Here is an 18670-nt window from a genome sequence, read left to right as displayed (position 1 = left end):
GAAAAGTTATTTAGAACGAAAGACTTAATACGACAACAAGCGTCGCATTCATTTTAGGGAATCCACTCCTGAGCACACTGATGTTAAAAGGCTGCAGGAATCCTGCCTTTAAGTTTGTTCACGGCACACTGCGACCGTCATCCCCAGCTGCACAGCTAATCGACCCAGTATCGGAAATGTATTGGCAAATGCCGGCCCTATGCAGGACCTGAGTCAAATTATCTATTTCCAATCTTGGGTCGATTACTCGTAGAGCTTTGGGATAGACTCGATTAAAAGCAAACAGTCTGGATCGATCATGTGCACAGCGCTTAACTATGAGTTTGGGTCGTATAAAAGGCTCAGCTACCGAAAGACTAACGTTAAACTACCCCGGCTAGCACTAACTAGAGCAGACTGCGTATGAAAAGGTGACCGACGGCACCTGCCCTGCGGAGCGATATCCTGACACGGATTGGTTGGTTTATGGGGTTTAACATACCAAAGCGACTGTGCATATCAACCATGACGTCACACAGTAGCGGTAGAACGAGCGCGCGTGCGTCGGTGGTGGCAGCTGCACCGCCGCTCCTTCGCCAGACACTTCGTTGCAGTCGAATGACTGAGACGCATGGCTCGGAAGCGGCCCAAAGAGTCCCTCGTTTGCTACACCTTTGGAGTTCAATGGGATATCGACGAACACTGCTCATTCCACTGGAGCGCCATGTACAACATGGTATGTGCAGTGGGTTGACCAAAAGACTTTCGCCAAGAACACTTTAGAACCAGTGTCTTTGGTAATTTTTTTTCCTGTTTTGGCTTGCCGCCTATAACGCTTTTATTCGCACCGATGGAACAGCTGAAGAAAAACATTGGTCATGCTCTGTAGGGTGGGCACGGAAGCATGCATTTCAAAACTGCATCCATGTTTGTGGCGGTAGCCCCTCTTAATCATACCTAACGATGCTTTGGAAGAGAATGCGTTTCGCAGGCTGAATCCTCCTCTCCAAGTGTTCTGGTAGACTTCTCCCCAAGCATCACTGAAATTGCTACGGACACGGTTCTGATGACAGAAAGGCACAGAGATAGGCTATTAATGTTTTCGAAATTAAAAGAAAAAAATGCGCAGTAGTAATGTATGACTTTTCAGTCATTGTTCAGTTGCTTTGCTGCCGGCTCTGATTGGCCACTGTAATCAATAACGTTTCAGACGGAGTAATTGTAATTGTAACCTGCTCAGCCGTTTCCAAACGGGACAGCATGCCAAATAACAAGCGGCCTTGTTTCTTTGTCTTCAAGTGATGCTCCCGCGGCTTGTAAGCGGTTCATAAGAACACTGATCGGAAAGTTTCAAGAATTCAAATCAATGGCGTTTATTGATATCGTGCTACATTTTTAACTCAAACACAAGAAATTAACCAGGGGTTGAAGGAGAGGTTTTCTGCGTTGTTTAATGCGATATACACTTACCTGTTGTGTTCGCAGGCAGCCATCGGAGCTTTGTATGTGTGGGAGGTACCTTACGTCGCCTTTTCTGACCTGAACTGCTCGAGCTGACTGGCACCACCTCTTCGTAGTGCTGCTGTAAGTGCAAAGGGCTTTCTTGGCTTTAGTCAAACTTAGTCCTTAAAAAAAATGAGCTGACGCTGAGGTAGTGATAGAATGCCCATGGTTAACACATCAATCATAGTCGCTAGTTCGAATGTCCGGGGTGGCCAAGGGTAGAACTCAGTTGGGAAGTTTATGCTGTCCGAAACGCGAAATCGTAAATCGTGTGCGACTACCCAGAACACACTGCAAGAAACGATTGAGCCGCAGTGTTGATATGAATATTCATAAAGACGTAGAATTTGAGGTACATAAGGTCGCCGGTTCGAATCTCTGCTGTGAGCTAGGATCTTATTTATCCTCTACGCTAGTGTTGCACGAAAAGCTGACTCTTATGACGCCATCCGGAATATTCTCCAGCAAGCGATTAGCCGACGATTTTTACGCGAATGTCAGGGCTAAATGGCTCGACTTTGACGCCCGCCATGTAGGGACACAGATACAGGATCGGAATAGTTACGTTTCGAATAGAGGTGCCAATTTTATAACCTAATATGACCATATCGGTAACCATGGCTGCCAATCGGTAACGATTTGCGTTATAACGCGTCAAGCTCAGACCCGAAATGCAACAAGTCGAGCTTAACGCTCTAACAAAGTGTCGTTGCTATGGCGGCTGCCATCTTCGATTCTATGCGTAGAATCAGCATAACTGGGAGGCTTGGAAAGAAAGAAGGGGAGCTAACGCAACAAAATTCAGCAGAGAAATGTGAAAGGACACACACACACACCACCCTGAACGCTGTACGACAAACGGTTGCATCGGTATTTTGGAGACTTAGCCGTGCCTGAAAGGGCCGCTGACCACATTGTGGTCGAAAATGCTTTCTGCCTCTCTGGTAGCGAAGTATCGTCTGCGGCAGGCGCGGCTCCAAATATTTTTTGAAAACACTCATTAATAGCGTAGAAACAGCTATCGCAATCAAGCTAATTTACTGTGCGCCTTCTCCTTCTGTCCGCTCTCCGAGATTTTTTCCTCTCGTGCCTCGCCAGTAGGCTCCAGAAAGGAAATCGCCCTTTCTCCACTGGTGTTAGCGTAGGCATGGTGTCTGATTGAGTACGTCACATGTCTGTCATGGTCCCGCTTTGAAAAGAATTGTCTTGCTTTTTGCTACCCGGGATATTTCATTAGGGGGCAGGGCAAAACGCCGTCTCATTTTTAGCGTTTTGGACACTACGCTCAAAACGCTCGTTTTTCACCGCGTGGGTCTCCTTTCCGCCTTTACTTTTGCTGAAGTGTGCAGTTTGTGTTTTTTGTGGTTACTTGGCTGGGCTACAAATGTGATGTGAAACCATCGCACACGAAAAGACCTTCCTTTGCACATGAAGTTCTCGCGAAAAAGCTCCGGTGTCATACGTATTAGCGCCTAAATTTTGCCACATCATGGACAGTGCGGGTAGGTTGAAAATGTAATGTAAATTGAGTCTGCTTCGACAGCTGATCAACTTGTTCATTAGGGTTGCCGAATGGAAGTCTGCAACCATCTACTGCACAGTACTTGCACTGTGTAGTAGCATTGTTTAGGAAAGCTTAAGTGTTGTGCTAGATTTGCAGACTTCAGTCACACATTTTTCACTTATCTGATTTCCTCTTCTATGCAGAGGCTCACCAGGAGAGGTCCAAACTGCACTGCAACAGGCACTTGACACCATTTCCTCACACCTCTCCCAAGCGGGCCTCCAACCCGCTCCGGAGAAATCTGAACTTCTACTCATAACACGCAGTAAATATCAACGTGCGATGAACCCCTCAATCTCCCTCACCCTAGCCGGACAACGCATCCCCCGTGTCGACTGTTGTCGCATCCTGGGTATGCCACTGACCTCCAACACTTTCACCTCTGCCATCAATCAGTCCATATGCACATGCCAATTAATCACACGCTTACTCCGCCACGTAGTCTTAAAACATGCCGTCCTCTCCGAGACACATGCCAGCCGCCTTGCTCAAGCGCTGGCCCTGAACAAATTTTTATATTATATCCCTTATTGCCCCCATACAAGTACACAACAAGACAAACTAATCCTGGCCTTTAATACACTATACAAAGAAATACTAGGCCTTCCCCCTCAGGCTTTTACAGACACCCTGTACAGAACAGGCCATTTCCATCCACTTTGTGCCCTCCTTAACCTGCACCGAGAGAGACAAATCATCCGCCTGTTCAGTTCATCAGCTGGGCGGTGGATTATCACAGACTCCCTACGCACCCATCTCTTTCCAAGACCCACCGCAGTCTCCGATCTACCCCATTCCACGCAACATGTCCGCCCACACACACGCAGGCCGCCGCCAGGCATACGCATACAACCACAAGCCACCCTTGGACGCTGCGGCGGTGGCCTACACAGACGCCTGTCTCACGAAACCGCGGGCTCCACAGCAGCCTTCTTCCTCCACCCTTGCCTCTCTACAACCAGCACTCACACAACCGTTCATACACCTCACCACCCTCCACGCTCGCCCTAGAAATACACGGGATCGTCGATGCCATCACACACTTTGCCACCCTACCCCCCGCCCCCAATGCGTTGTCTATACAGACTCGCAGGCAGCTCTGCATGACTTCCATGAAAGAGCCCTCCCTTTCCCTACTCCAACGGCCTTAGATGCCGCCCTCTTAGCATTAAGCGCACGAGCGGCGACCCTTCGGTGGATCCCTGGTCACATGGGCATCCCCGGCAATGAGCTGGCTCACCAGCTTGCCTACAAAACTATACACCGGGCGCCGGGGATCCAATAGACGAGTCCACCGACGGAGCAGGCGGTCAGGGCTTACAGACACACTGTTGACGAATACTACACGCAGCAAAAATTGGACTTAGCTGATTTACCACCACCACACCCATCCTTATCGATCCGTGAAGCTCGCATTCTTCCCCGAATACAGTTTAATCTCCTACGTACACCAGCCTAACTTTATCTGTACCGGCACACCTTCACACCTAAATGCCCAAACTGTCCACACGCATATGCAGACATACAACACTGCCTTACACAGTGCCACGTAGCCTTCCCGTCCCCCGCCTATCCTTTCCCCCCACCCTCACCGTGATCCATCTGGCTTGCCTCCCGGCACCTGAACCTGCAACGCGCCCTCGTCACCTTGGCCCAGGACCTATTGAACGCCTAACATAAAGGCTGTTAATGAAAAGTGCCACACCACCACCCAACCACTGACTGCAATGAGTTCATGCAGTGCGTTAGTATAGCTTTGTCAAACATGTTTATGCCCACTGGGCTCAATGCTGAGCCAGAACGCAGGACCATATATAGCACCCCTAGAGCTACATGTTCCTGGATTGTTAGCATACCTCTCTTCCTTACTCCTGTGCAGCTGTGGATCATCAAATATGCTGTTAGTGCCCTGATGTGTGATTCATCAGTGAACGCTGTGGGCAGTGTAGTTTCAAAAGAGGTAGTGTTCCTGCATTGTTGACAAAGTGCATCATAAGTTTCTCTCTCATCTTTATTTTCTTGCCCATGCAGTGTGGCTGTGGCCGACCTAAGCTATCAGCTATATAGTACCTCAGCTTACAGCAGCACCCTTCAGGTATGTTTGAACTCTATGCAAGTTTCCCCCTACACATAATGGATACCTTTCTTTCTGCCGTATGTACGCAGTGCACTTATACAGTGATAGATAGAAATTTTCGGGGTGAGAGTTCGTCGGAAAAAATTTATTTCTGTGCTGTTAGCCAAAGCGATTTCATAAAAAGGCTAACTTCACGAGGGGACATGAATACTCGAGCTTATTGAACCAATTTCAGCTGACTGCCTCACGAGGCAATGTAAAAATATTTTTCTGGAAATCCACATCCCGCAAACTTTTATCTGACAGTACCTTGTGTAGCTTGCAGCTGTCTGGCAAGGATCCCTAATCTCACACTGCAATCTGTTAGGCCTTCAGTATGGATGCGACTGCCTGTGGGAGTAGTTGTGGTGTCTTGCTCTGTAAACGCATTTCTCATGAACTGGTATAATGCTCTTTGCAGCAGGACGTTTGTTTTTGCAGTGTATTTTGGAGAAGCAAAGTAGTGTGCATTTTAAAAAATATTCTCGCCTTTGTTGCTTACGACTTACCAGTTCTTAAAGATGTAAAGTTGCTCTCGCAGCTACAGATAACTAGCTTGCTTGGAACAGTGGAGTCACTGCATGGGAGTGAACGTGGTCTGTCGAATTCGCTTGCTTTAAGGTATGACGCCACCTTTGAAAAATCGTTTTTTTGTGAAAATGACATTTTTTCGTTTTTATGTTTCGCGAATTCCCAAACATTGAAAAATCTTTTGCAGCAAGAATAATGTTCGTATCTTATTTTGTTCAAAAGATATAGCCAACTTTCGAACAGGTGGTGATCAGTTCTGAAACCGAAACTGATGTGGTTTGGTAACAAAAATTGATAACTCAGCGGTAATCAGCGGCGTATATTGAAAATTTTCTGTTTTGTTTTAGTCTGATATGTAAAAGATTATTCAAAGGCAATTTGTAAGGCTTCCTTTTTTTTAAACATTGCTTTAAATTTTCGCAAGGGGGATGCAAGACGCTACAAGTATGGCTACAAGCATGGCTACAAGCATCTCAGTTGTTTACTGTGCGCGCACTTCACGCTATCGCTTTGAATGCTACCGGATTCGTCCTTCAATGATGGCAGCAGAAGTACAGCAGATATTTTGAGGCAAGCAGGCATCGAATCTGGCCACCACAGTCTCCTAGCATATTGCACCAGTGACCATTACCATGTGATGACGGCCCAGCGTCAGTCAACGGGCGAGGCATAACATCTCAGCAAGAAAAGACGGGCAGCAACACATGCCAAAAGAGAGCTTGTGTCAGCTAAGCAGGGCCCTACCTATGAACCTGGAGGATTTTAACTTCCTAGCGCATGATGATCGTGTTTCTACAAGGATTGAAAAACTTTAGTCTTGTTTTTCTCAAAACTTTATTTCTCACACTTTCGTGTTGCGCAAACAGTGATAACTTCTAAATGAATATATATTTTTCAATGAAACTTTGCATACTAGTTCCTTTGTTACTAGCCTGTGCAATGAACTAGGATAAATGAAATCGAACGGTGAGTTTTGATATAATCATGTTTTATGTCAAGGAAGGTAGGCAAAAATGACACATTTTTTTGTTTTCTTCAGCATTTTTCCTATAACTTTTTTCTCAATTATCGGATGGCAAAGATCCTAGTTGGTTGCACAGTATGGTTAGTTGGCTAACTCTGTGGCGAAAAGTTTACAATTCCTGCTCTTCATTCACTAGTTATGAGTGTTTGCATAACAGCCATGTTTGGGCAATTTTTTGTGAATAATAAATGCCAGCATGGCTTTTTTCACTCTTTTTTGCTTTTGAATATTATATAAAGTGGTGCTTTATAAGGTAAATGTGAAATAAAAATGTAGTGGTCAAAATTTTAAAAATTTTTTAAAAAGGTGGCGTCATACCTTAATGACATATTCTGAGCTTACTTCGTATGGACCGTTTTTGCAGAAAACTTCCCCAGTTTGGCTACAAATTCATCCATGGCCTGTACGGTATCCTTCCTGCTGGGTGAAGGAACTCTATGGCCAGCTTGAAGAATTTCTCGTGAAGACTGAAGACGGCCTTTATGTCATAATAAAATCATTCTGAATTTCATAAGTTTTGACATTTGGTCATTGATTGCTTTATATTAATGCATATGACTTACGGCAATGCGTATGCCTGATTTCAGACACTCTGCGGCCATTTATTAAGCTCATGGGCCCTGCGAGATGTACTGATTCGTGGTTGTCGTTCTGGCTTCCCTCAGGACTGTGGAGAAGGCACCACCCGCAAATATCCTCAAAAGATCTGCCGGCGGATATCAGGGAAAGATATCTGTCGGCGGTCTGAATAAATAATTTCTACCTCCATCGGAGGTCCGTGTGAGAGCCGTTGGACGTCGGTGGATCTCCCACAGATACACAGATATCCGTATATCCAGTGAAGGACATACTTCGGACGTCCGATGAATTTACACTGTTTGATTAGGAGCTGCCACCTCTGAGAGTGGCAGGGTGGGTGCGCTGCGTATCCAGTGTCTGTAACGCTCTCAACGTTACAGACGCCAAGTCGCTTAGTTGCCAGATTCCCCATAGCTTTTCCTCTCTAGCCAGGTTCAGCAGCAGTAGAACCTTTGTTCTTTAACATAGCAATGATTGGATTAACTAGGAGACTGAAAAACATCAAAGATGTAGAAAATTCAATTTATGCAGACGACATCACAGTTTGGACGACAAAAGGATCGACGGGAAACAAGCGAGAAATACTGCAAAGAGCGGCGGATGACATCGGTCAATTTGCTTTATTTAGCGGGATGCAGTGCTCCCCAGAAAAATCAGAATTTATTAGACTTCACAAAAACAAAGAGGACAGGGGAACGACAGAATTAGAGATAGATGGACAACCCGTAAGAAGGACAAATAAGCTTCGCATCTTGGGAATGTTGCTGCAGGAGAAAGGCAAACGGGACCATACCATCCAGCTCTTGGAACACTCCACGAAACAGATATGCAGGGCCCGTATTACGGAACTTTCTCAAAATTCTGTGAAAAGTTATTGACAGTGACGACAAAATGACGAAACGATCTGACGTCGACGCGTGACGCAAAATTGACGCAACGAGGAATCAGCCAATTACAGCAGAGCGGCGCCCCGAAGCAGTTGCCTGCACAACGAGGGACCGTCTGCAAAATTTTTGCTAAAATAGTAAAGAAATACACAGCGATAAAAATAATATTTTATTTTGCCAGAAAATGATGTTTAAAGCTGAAAGATATTAAGAAAAACAAGAAGCGCAAGATGTTAGGCTATTAAATTTCCTGGTGGGTAACTTTTGCTGCCGCGGGGCTGCGCAGACGGCGGTAAAACGTCAACAAGCCGCTTTGCACGAAAACAGCTGTTCCACGCCTTGATACTGTTTTCTTACGTGGCGACGAAAATCAAGGTACTGTGCGGTTGGATGGATGGATGGAAACAACTTTATTACACACACGCACACAAAAAAAATCTTCCAGGGTGGTCCCCTACTGGTCCAGGAGTCCACGGGCTAGTGCTTCACGTAAAGCCCAATCCACTAGCCATTTCTGGCCGGCGGGCTGAGCGGTCCGTAAAGCAGCCTCCCAGGAAGAATGAGTGGGATTGGGGATGGGGGATACTGCCTTTGGGGAAGGACATTCCCAACGGTAGTGGAAAAGTGTGGATTTGGGCACGCCACAGGTGTTACAATCAGGAGGAAAGGTGGGATGAAAGCATGAGAGGCGGTGGGGTGAAATAAAGCAGCCTGTCTGTAATTGCCACCATATGGCGCTGGATAAGGGCGATAAGGTACTGTGGGGTGGTGGCAGTGTCATGCGGCTGAATTTGTAAAATGTGGTAATTTGGTGATATGTAGAGAGGACCGAAGGGGCTTCTTGCGCAGGGTTGGGTGCCTGATCCTCCGGGGTCCGGGAGGAGAGTTGTTCTAAGTGCGGAAAAATCGACGAAGCAAACTTGTTAAGGTCTGTGTTGTTCGGCTCTTACGATCGATGAAAAAAGTGTCAAAGCGTGAAGCGTTGTATGTGATGTGAGGTCGTCTGTTTATTTTTCCTCGACCGGAGGACCACGAAGTGCGATTTGCAGGGGAAAATAAAGTTATTTGCCAGCATAAGCATGTTTTATTCGTATGTAGCTGTGGCACAGAGGTGTCGTCGGCTGCCGAAGCTTGCATGAAAGCCGCCGGTCGCAAATAACCGCTGTGCACACAGCATCCGCCGCTGCACCGACAGCGCACTCGCACGCACACCTCCCAGTTCATCGCAGAGTTCGTCGCACAGCCACTCGTAGTCTGCCTCTCCAGTCGAAAAAGGCGTCGAAACAGCTCGTCCGGCGAGTTAAACGCGTTTTCGTATGCCCTTCTTCGCCGTTTGCTCGCGCCGGCCTAGCCGCCATCGCCACATACACCGCTGCCGCCGCCGCCATTTTCTGTCAAAAAAGCGACGGTCCAATTTTGATCGCCTCGAAGCCGTAAAAAAAAACGTCAAAATGCGCCTGCATAATTAGGCGTGCAACGTCACCACTTCTGTGATGTCCGTGACGTAAACGCCAGCCACCCATGACGCAAGAAAGCAACATGGCCGCCGGCCACGGCCGACCAATAGGAGCGCGGCTACAGCGGGGCTTTTTGACGAGTTTTTGACAAGTTTCTGATTTGACAGTTCCGTAATACGGCCCCAGGATGTTAAGCCGGATTACGAACAAGAGAAAAGGGGTGAAGGAGCGAGATGCGTTACGGATCACTTCTGCGCTCATCATACCCAGGATGACGTACGCGCTTCCGTACCTACAACCCAACAAAGGGGAAAAGAACAAAATGGAAACATGCATCAGAAGGGCGTATAAGCAAGCTTTAGGCGTCATGACCTGCGCCTCGACAGAGAAGCTGCTGAACATGGTGGTGTACGGCACCTATGAGGAGCACAACGAAACCATGCTCAGATTTCAAATGGAAAGACTTAAAAGAACAGCCGCTGGCCGCGCACTACTGGTCAAGCTAGGATACCCGGCAGAAGACGAGAGCGAAGACAAGACAGACATTGACAGCCAAATTAGGAGCACTTTCTTGGTTAAACCAGTGCCGAGAAACATGGACACGAAGAACCACGAAGGAAGACGGGCGGCGAGATCATTGGATTTGGACAGGTTCCTAAAGAAGAAACAGATGGTTCTGTATGTTGACGCGTCCAAGCACAGAACGAAGGAAAACGCTAGGGCGGTAGCAGTAGTGAACGCCAATGGGAATATAGTTACTGGTGCATCATTGAGCACAAGGGCAACACAAGCAGCGGAAGAGATCGCCATAGCTCTAGCCCTGACTGAAGCCAATCGGCAGGGACTGAGTTACTGGATAGCGACGGATTCTCAGGCTGCAGCGAGGGCATACCGAAATGGAAGGATCGGGCGAAAAGCCGCGAGTATCCTCTTTGAACAAAAACAACACAGACATGGATCAAACAACACAAACATTCAACACACCATCATTTGAGTCCCTGACACTGGGGTTGAGGGAAATCTCATGGCAGACACCGTTGTCCGAGTGTTCACGAACCGGAGGGCGGGTATGCCGGTCGAACCCATCAGCACGCCAGAATCTTACGGGGAGGCAATGAAGGCGTTGTTGGGAGCGCGCAAGAAGTACTCGGCTCCGGCGGATAACCTCGACAGAGAGCAGGCCACCACGCTCAGACGACTACAAACAGACACCTACCCAAGCAGAGCCATGTACCACAAAATGTGGCCGAACAGATATGCGAAAGAGTGCGTGTGGTGTGGGGGCTACGCCACAACGTACCACGCCACCTGGGGCTGCGAATAAAGCACTTTACTACCAAAGGTAAATAGCCCTAGTCTAGAGCAGTGGGAGGCCCTCCTGTGAGACTCCGACCCGAGCACACAGCTTATGCTGGTGACGAGGGCCAAGGCAGCGGCGGAGGCCAACGGGATCCTGGACTAGGGAAGACCGACCACTGAAGCTCCACATCTATCTTCATCCCCCTACTCCCTAACTCTTCCTTTTGAAAAAAAAATAAATGTTTTCACTACTACTACTAGAACCGCAGCTAATTTTTGCTTTTGAGGAAAGGAAATTCTGTAACTGTCTCACTTATTTCGGTGGACACCCGAACGGCGCAGTAAGGGAAGTAAGAAAGGAGAGAGTGAAAGAAAGAAGGAAGAAAGAGGTGCCATAGTGGAGGTCTCCGGACTAATTTCGACCACCTGGGAATCTTTAACGTGCTCTGATGTCGCACAGAACACGGGCGCTTTTTGCGTTCCGCCTCCATCGAAACGCTGCCGGCGAGGTCGGGTTAGAACCCGGGTACTCCGGCTCAGTATGCGAACACCTTAAGCAGTGAGCCACCGCGGCAGGTGTCTAAAAGATCGCGGCTCAGTAGACGACGCATTAGCTTCCGAGCCACCGCGGCGGATCGTTGTTAGTGGCGCGTTTAAAGCTTCCACCGACGAAGTGAACCACTTATGCGCCTTTCCTTTCCTCGAAGCCAAGAAATGGTTTAGACCGCGAATAAAATCAGACGGAACTGTTCTTTTTTGCAAGTGGTACCACGTTTGATGCATTCCCTGGCAAGAATTACCCGCTGTGGTGGCTCACTGGTTACAGCACTTGGATGGTGAGCCGGAGTACTCAGGTTTGAACCCGGCCGCTGCGGCCGCGGTTCGTTGGAGACGAAACGCAAAAGACGGCCGTTGGTTTGGTTTGGTTTGGTTTGGTTTATGGGGTTTAACGTCCCAAAGCGACTAAGCCTATGAGAGACGCCGTAGTGGAGGGCTCCGGAAATTTCGACCACCTGGGCTTCTTTAACGTACATGGACATCGCACAGTACACGGGCCTCTAGAATTTCTCGTCCAAAGAAATTCAACCGCCGCGGACGGCCGTGTCCTCTACGATAGCAGTCCACGTTAAAGATAGTCAGGTGGAGGAAATTATACCACAGCCCTCCACTACGGCTCTTCTTTCTACCTTTCTTGTTTCATATTCACCTTCCTTCTCTTACAGCGCGGTTTGGGTGTCCACCGGGTTGTGAGAAAGTTGCTGCACCATTACAAACACTTGCGACACTCCAGTGAACCCAGAGAGTGCCCTGCACACAGACCGTTTTCACTCGGAAACTGCTCTAATGTGTTAAGGGTTGCACCCGTGGCGGTGCGCACAGAAGACCAGCGCTAAATGCATTGACCCTTCGCTGCAAGAGGTCGCAGATGCGAATAAATTGCAAGTCACATGATCACATGAGTGATTAAAGAGAAATCTGGGAGGGTTTTTTAGAGCTTTAAAAGAATGGAGAAAAAATAATGAAATATAAATGGACCGAGAACCCCACCCGGACCGTCGTTCATGATGGCGGCATGGCCTAACAAGCGTTCCCCTCCTCCGAAAACACACACATTGGTAACCGTAACGCAGTGGAATTGTAGAGGCTTCAAGGCTCGGGAGAAACGCGCGAACCTGCGCCTCTACCTAGAAACTTTCGAGGCTTTACCCGCCGTGGTCGCCCTCCAGGAGCCAGGAGCGGCGGCAAAATTGACTAACTACGTGACGTTCCAGCGAGACCCCTCGTCGTGTCTCCTCGTACACAAGTCGTACACAGCCACCGAAATCGACCTCGATCTCAACATACCGTACTCGTACGCTATGGTAAGGATCCTTCCCCTTCGCCGATCGGATCCTCCCCTGCACGTACTTAATGTATACTGCTCCCCGAAACTGAAGCGAGTGACCTTCACGGACCTCTTTAGCCGTGCACTTAAAGAGGCGGGTCGCGACCCCCTAGTGATTGTGGGCGACTTCAACGCCCCTAGTCAGCTATGGGGCTATCGTAAGGAGGAAGTGCGCGGACGCATGCTGGCGGAGCTGGCGTCCACACTGGGCCTCACCCTCCACACCGACCCGGCATTTCCTACCCGCGTAGGCAACTCGGTGACCCGAGACACATGCCCGGACCTCACCTTCACTCGTAACATAAGACACGCAGACTGGATCAACACCGAGGATACCCTCGGCAGCGACCACTGCATCATCAACACCACTGTTTATACACGCCCCCTAAAGCGCCCTACCACACTAGCACGCATCCCCAATTGAACCACCTTTCGCAAAAATTTCCCATCCGACACCAATACGAATATCACAGAGCAAGGATACGCAAACTGGTCCCGGTCAGTCATATCGCACCTTCGCTCCCACGAGAAGCAGATACAGCTTACAGAGGTGGTCACGGACGCGGACAACCACCTCCTCCACTGGGAAGCGCGCCGCGGCCTCACGCACCGCTGGAAGCACCAGAAACACAACAAGAAGCTCAAAGCGCGCATTGCGGACCTCACCCGGCAGGCAGCAGAGTACGCGGCCCAACTCGCTGACTTCAACTGGGTAGATCGCTGCAACACGACGGCGAGGCAGATGTCGAGCCGCAACACGTGGCGGCTCTTCCGAGCCCTCATCAGCCCAACACATACCCGCACAGAAACGCAGAAGCAACTACACAAAGCCATGCACGCATTCCAAGGAAATACAACGCAGTTGGCACAGGCGCTCCGGGATCGCTACCTGTGCACAACGCAGGACGCCCGCAGATCGGCCTACTCCTACGCCGGCAGGGAAAACTCGGAGTTGGACAAGCCTTTCCAGCTTCACGATCTGCGGGCGGGTCTGGCCAAAATGAAGAGGGGCACCACGCCGGGCCGGAACAAGGTCACCGTCAAACTTTTGGCGAACCTTCCTGATTCAGCGTACCAGTGCCTTCTAGAATACATCAATGCGATCTGGACGGGGGAAACCCCGCTCCCCATTGACTGGAAGACGGCTCTTGTCACCTTCATCACGAAGGCCGGGAAACCGATCGACAAGGACAACCTCCGCCCTATCTCTCTCACCTCGTGTGTGGGAAAATTGATGGAGACGATGGTGCGGGATCGGCTGTCCGAGTACCTCGAACAACACAACACCTTCGCGGACACCATGTTCGGATTTCGCCCACATAGATGCGCACAGGATGTCCTGCTCCAACTCGGCCGCGAAATCTTGAACCCCATTACACCCCCCCAAAACAATAAAATTGTCCTTGCGCTCGACCTGAAAGGAGCGTTCGATAACGTAACTCACGAGGTCATACTCACACATTCGAGTCAAACTCACTGCGGCACCAATACCTTCAATTACGTTAAACAATTTCTCACGGACAGACTGTCCTACATCCGAATACAGGACGAAGAGCACGGACCTTTCCTGCTCGGCACGAGGGGGACTCCACAAGGCGCGGTGCTGTCCCCTCTGCTATTCAGCATTGCCATGATGCGCCTACCCGCCCTGCTTGGTGCGGTCGAAGGGGTCCAGCACGCGCTGTACGCCGACGACATCACCATCTGGGCCACACAAGGACGTCTGGGGGATATGGAGACCAGCCTGCAAACTGCCGCCAGCATAGTGGACCGCTATGCTCGAGACTGTGGTCTGCAATGCTCCCCGCAGAAATCGGAATTCGTGCATTTACGTCCCTCGCGCTCATGCTCGACCCAAATCAATCTCTCGTTGCAAAGCGGTCCCATTCGCGAATCCAAAAAACTCAGAGTCCTTGGACTCTTCATACACAACCAGCGACGCTGCGACACAACACTCGCCAAGCTCCGGCAGGTGGGGGACCAGGTGGGCCGCATGGTCCGCCGGGTTTCCAACAAGCGCGGTGGGTTACGATGCAAAGACGCCTTGCGGCTGGCGAACGCATTCGTGACCAGTCGAATCTTGCATTCGACTCCGTACCTCCACCTGCGGAAACAGGAGGAGGATTCCCTCGAGGTCATCCTCCGCAAAATCATGAAACGAGCGCTGGACCTCCCAGTTTCTACCTCTACCAGCCGCCTTATGGCACTGGGGATGGTGAACACTTTTAGGGAGCTTCGGGAGGCCCACCTCAACAACCAATACACTCGTCTCACAAAAAGGTTGGCCGCTAGGGGGCCCGAGTGAGCGGACGCGTTTATTATCGGCACCGCCAATTTCTGGTTCCTGTGCCCAGTTAATCCTTTCTAGGACCCACAAAAGTCCTCAACGAATCCTGGAAGGTTCACGGACCCCAATCGCTACCATCTTTTGGATGTGCCCAATGACCTCGGTGAGATACCTGTTGAAAATGTCTCTGGCAGCCACACCGCTGCGCTAAGCCTCGCGTCATCGAGGCGAGCCTCGCCGGCGCGCCGCGTTCCTCACTCCCCAACAGCCATGGAGGAGCCCGTGGATGGAGAGACCTTGAACCCCTTGGACTCCCACCCTGGTGAGTGGAAAACTGTGCCCCATGCATACCATAATCGGACCACGGATTCGAATTCGCCCCCAAAACACCCGGTATCGGCCACCGTTCAACCTAAACCAAGCGCCAGCAACGCCGGCGCGCCACCGGACGCTGCATCTGGGAACACCCGAAGCGCGTTCAAGGAGACACCACAGCTCCTACGCATGACGCGCGCCGTCGTCCATAGAAGTAAGCAACTCGCCGCACTGCCGGCGGGTACCACCAGAGTCGTCTTTCGCCCGCGAGGCGGCCTCTCTCTGGAGAAGATACCGGCTCCCAGTATCCTGCAGGCACTTCACTCGACGCTCAGCTGTTCAGTGATTGGCGAGTTGCACATAAGAATCCACCCAACTAACAACACCTTCACACTGGCGACGGTAGCGGAGGCAACAGCTCTGGCATTGGTGAAAATTGAGCAAATTACCTTATATGGACAACAATACCCGGTAGCCGCGTACATCGCGGCCCCTCCAGCGGCAGTCAAGGGTGTCATTTCCCGGGCCTACTGGAATGAGACACCAGAACAAGTCCTAACTGACTTACAGTACAGAAACCCGGACGCTAACATTATGGCGGCCCGACGCATGGGTAAAACAACGTCCATCTTAATAACATTTGCCTCAGGTCCCGTGCCTTACACAATTAAATATATGTGTGTGGTACACCGCTGCACCAAATACAAGGGAAGCCCCGATGCCTGCACAAACTGCAGGAAGCCTGGACACAGATACGACGTGTGCCCTCTCCCGAAGGCTGGACTCTGCCCGCAGTGTGGCGTGAAGCACACCCCTCAAGAGACCCCATGCACGCCCAGCTGCATTCTTTGTGGTGGTTCCCACCTTACCGGTACCGGCTCGTGCAAAGCCAGGACCCCTCCACCTCGTAGACAGACCGCGCCGAAACCCAAGTAACCAGTGCCCACGCCAAAGGACTTTCCACCGCTAGTGCCTCATCAAGATCGCCAGCGAGCCTGGACCAAACCCACCAGTACACCCCAAACCTCACAGCGGGAGGAAGAGATAGCTCTCCTGCGGGAAGAGGTAAGGCATCTTAGGGCAGCCATTACTTCTATCCCTCCTACCGTTTCTCCACCTACTCCTTCACCAACACCCCAAACCTCTTCACCTACACCCCAACCCTCCACACCCCCTCCACAAAAGAAACGCAGACCAGAAGACATTCCAGACATGGATTCTAAATTACAAAACTTTGCCCAACAGCTCGAAGCCAGTATTCTGGCTCAGACTCAAAATTACATTGAAGCCGCCATCACTAAGCTTACAGAAACTATTATCAGTCAGGTAACCTCTGCTGTTCTACAACAAATTCCACAAATAATTGCTGGAATGTCTTCACATATCCCAGCTAGCAACCCCATAGCTGCTCCCATCCTCCGCCCCCCCCCCCCTCCAGCATGGCCCAATTGACGGGCAATAATCTCCAATTAAGCATCCTACAATGGAACTGCAGGGGGTTTCGTCGCAAACGAGACCCCCGGCAGCAGCTCCTTTCTGCTTCCTCCCCACCCCCTGATATAGTAGCACTTCAGGATGCTGGCACAAATTTATCGCTGCCAGGATACGCTCTGGTACCCTCCGACACCACTCCAAACCCCAGGGTTACCACGTATCTCCAACATTTCGTACCATACACTTGTCATGTACTAACCTTGCCGGTAGCTCACACATTCCTAGAATTAATCCCCTCCACTCACAGATCTCAACCCCTCTTCATCCTCAACTGTTACCTCCTTCCGAGGCAACCGGTCTCAGATTTAATCTCTCTGATTAAAGCCGCCTCCAACGCTGCAAAAAAGGACCCCCTCATTATATTAGGGGATTTCAACTGCGCACATGTAGACTGGGGGTACACACGCACTAACAAGAGAGGAGCGGAATTGCGCAACACCCTTCAGATGCACGGCCTGTCCATATAAAATGATCTGAGCACACCTACAAGAATCGGCAATAGTGTCACTGCCGACACAAGCCCAGATCTTACTTTTGGTCGCAACCTTCCCGCACCGGTGTGGACAAACTCAAATGAGGCCCTAGGCAGTGATCATTATATCATAACTATACAGCTTGATTTCGCCAAAAAAGCTAAAAACTACCGTGTCCGAATTACCAACTGGGATAATCTTCGGAAGCACAGAGAGGCCAAAACATTAAAATCCCCCTTTAACCTCCGCACATGGATGACAGAGCTGAAACAGGATGCCCAGGCATTCACGCAAACATTACACGCCACCCCCGAGACTCCCGTTGCAGACAGTCGCTTAGCGCACCTACTCCAAGCTCAAAACAGTATCCTCACACGCTGGAAAACCCAGAAGGAAAATCGAAAACTTAAGCTAAAATTAGCGCAACTACAGAAACAAATAGAAGAACACAGTGCCGCACTCAGTAAATCTAACTGGCACCAATTATGTGACGGATTACGAGGTAATCTCTCTTCCACCAGGGCCTGGCATCTTTTGCGACATATGATAGACCCCACTCAAGCTAAAAAGCAAACTCGGCTCACACTCAAAAGACTCACCCATAAAAATCGTCAAAATCATCAAGCACTGTTACGCCAACTCCAATCAACTTATACCACTGTGGGCCAAGCTGTATCATATCCCGACTATGTAGGCCCCGATCAACCCTCCCTCGACGCCCCCATTATGGAGGTTGAAGTCAGAGCAGCCCTTATCAAGCTCCGAAACTCAACCCCTGGGGAGGACCAAATCACAAATGTCATGCTCAGAAATCTCGATGACCGTTCAATTTCCCTTCTCACCGACTACTTCAATGAGTGCTGGGAAATGGGGGCGCTACCTGCTGAATGGAAGCACGGGAAAATAATTTTCATTCCTAAACCAAATAAGCCAATTAACGCCCAAAACCTCCGTCCCATTTCGCTGACCTCGTGCTTGAGCAAACTGTTTGAGCATGTCATCCTCACCCGTCTCACGCAACACATGGAATCCCATGGACTATATCCACATACTATGGTAGGATTTCGATCCCACCTCTCGGCACAAGACGCCCTACTGCAGATTTCACACGCTATCCTCAATGACATGTTACATCACACCAGAGCAATCCTGGCAGTCGACCTCACCAAAGCATTCGACAAAGTTACGCACAGCGCCATCCTGCAGGGCATCCAAGAGCTGCAGTTGGGGCCTAAGACCTACAACTATATCCGGGCCTTCTTAAACGGTCGCACAGC

General features: G+C 49.9%; 1 long non-coding RNA gene across 2 annotated transcripts; it reads left to right on the top strand.

Moving 5' to 3' along the window:
- The first annotated feature begins 2 nt into the window (after positions 1-2).
- LOC149347685 (uncharacterized) lies at positions 3-7231 on the top strand. Of its 2 annotated transcripts, none has more exons than XR_016292605.1 (4): positions 3-1563; positions 3190-3398; positions 5078-5141; positions 7082-7231. It is a non-coding gene; the product is annotated as an uncharacterized LOC149347685 (long non-coding RNA). The 2 variants fall into 2 exon arrangements; XR_016292604.1 differs by having other exon boundaries at positions 7-1563; positions 3190-3311.
- Positions 7232-18670: the final 11439 nt, after the last annotated feature.

Source organism: Amblyomma mixtum, chromosome 4, assembly GCF_055824585.1.
Source record: "Amblyomma mixtum isolate Tamu chromosome 4, ASM5582458v1, whole genome shotgun sequence".
Lineage (NCBI taxonomy): Eukaryota > Metazoa > Arthropoda > Arachnida > Ixodida > Ixodidae > Amblyomma > Amblyomma mixtum.
This window is presented reverse-complemented; position numbering and strand designations above follow the sequence as displayed.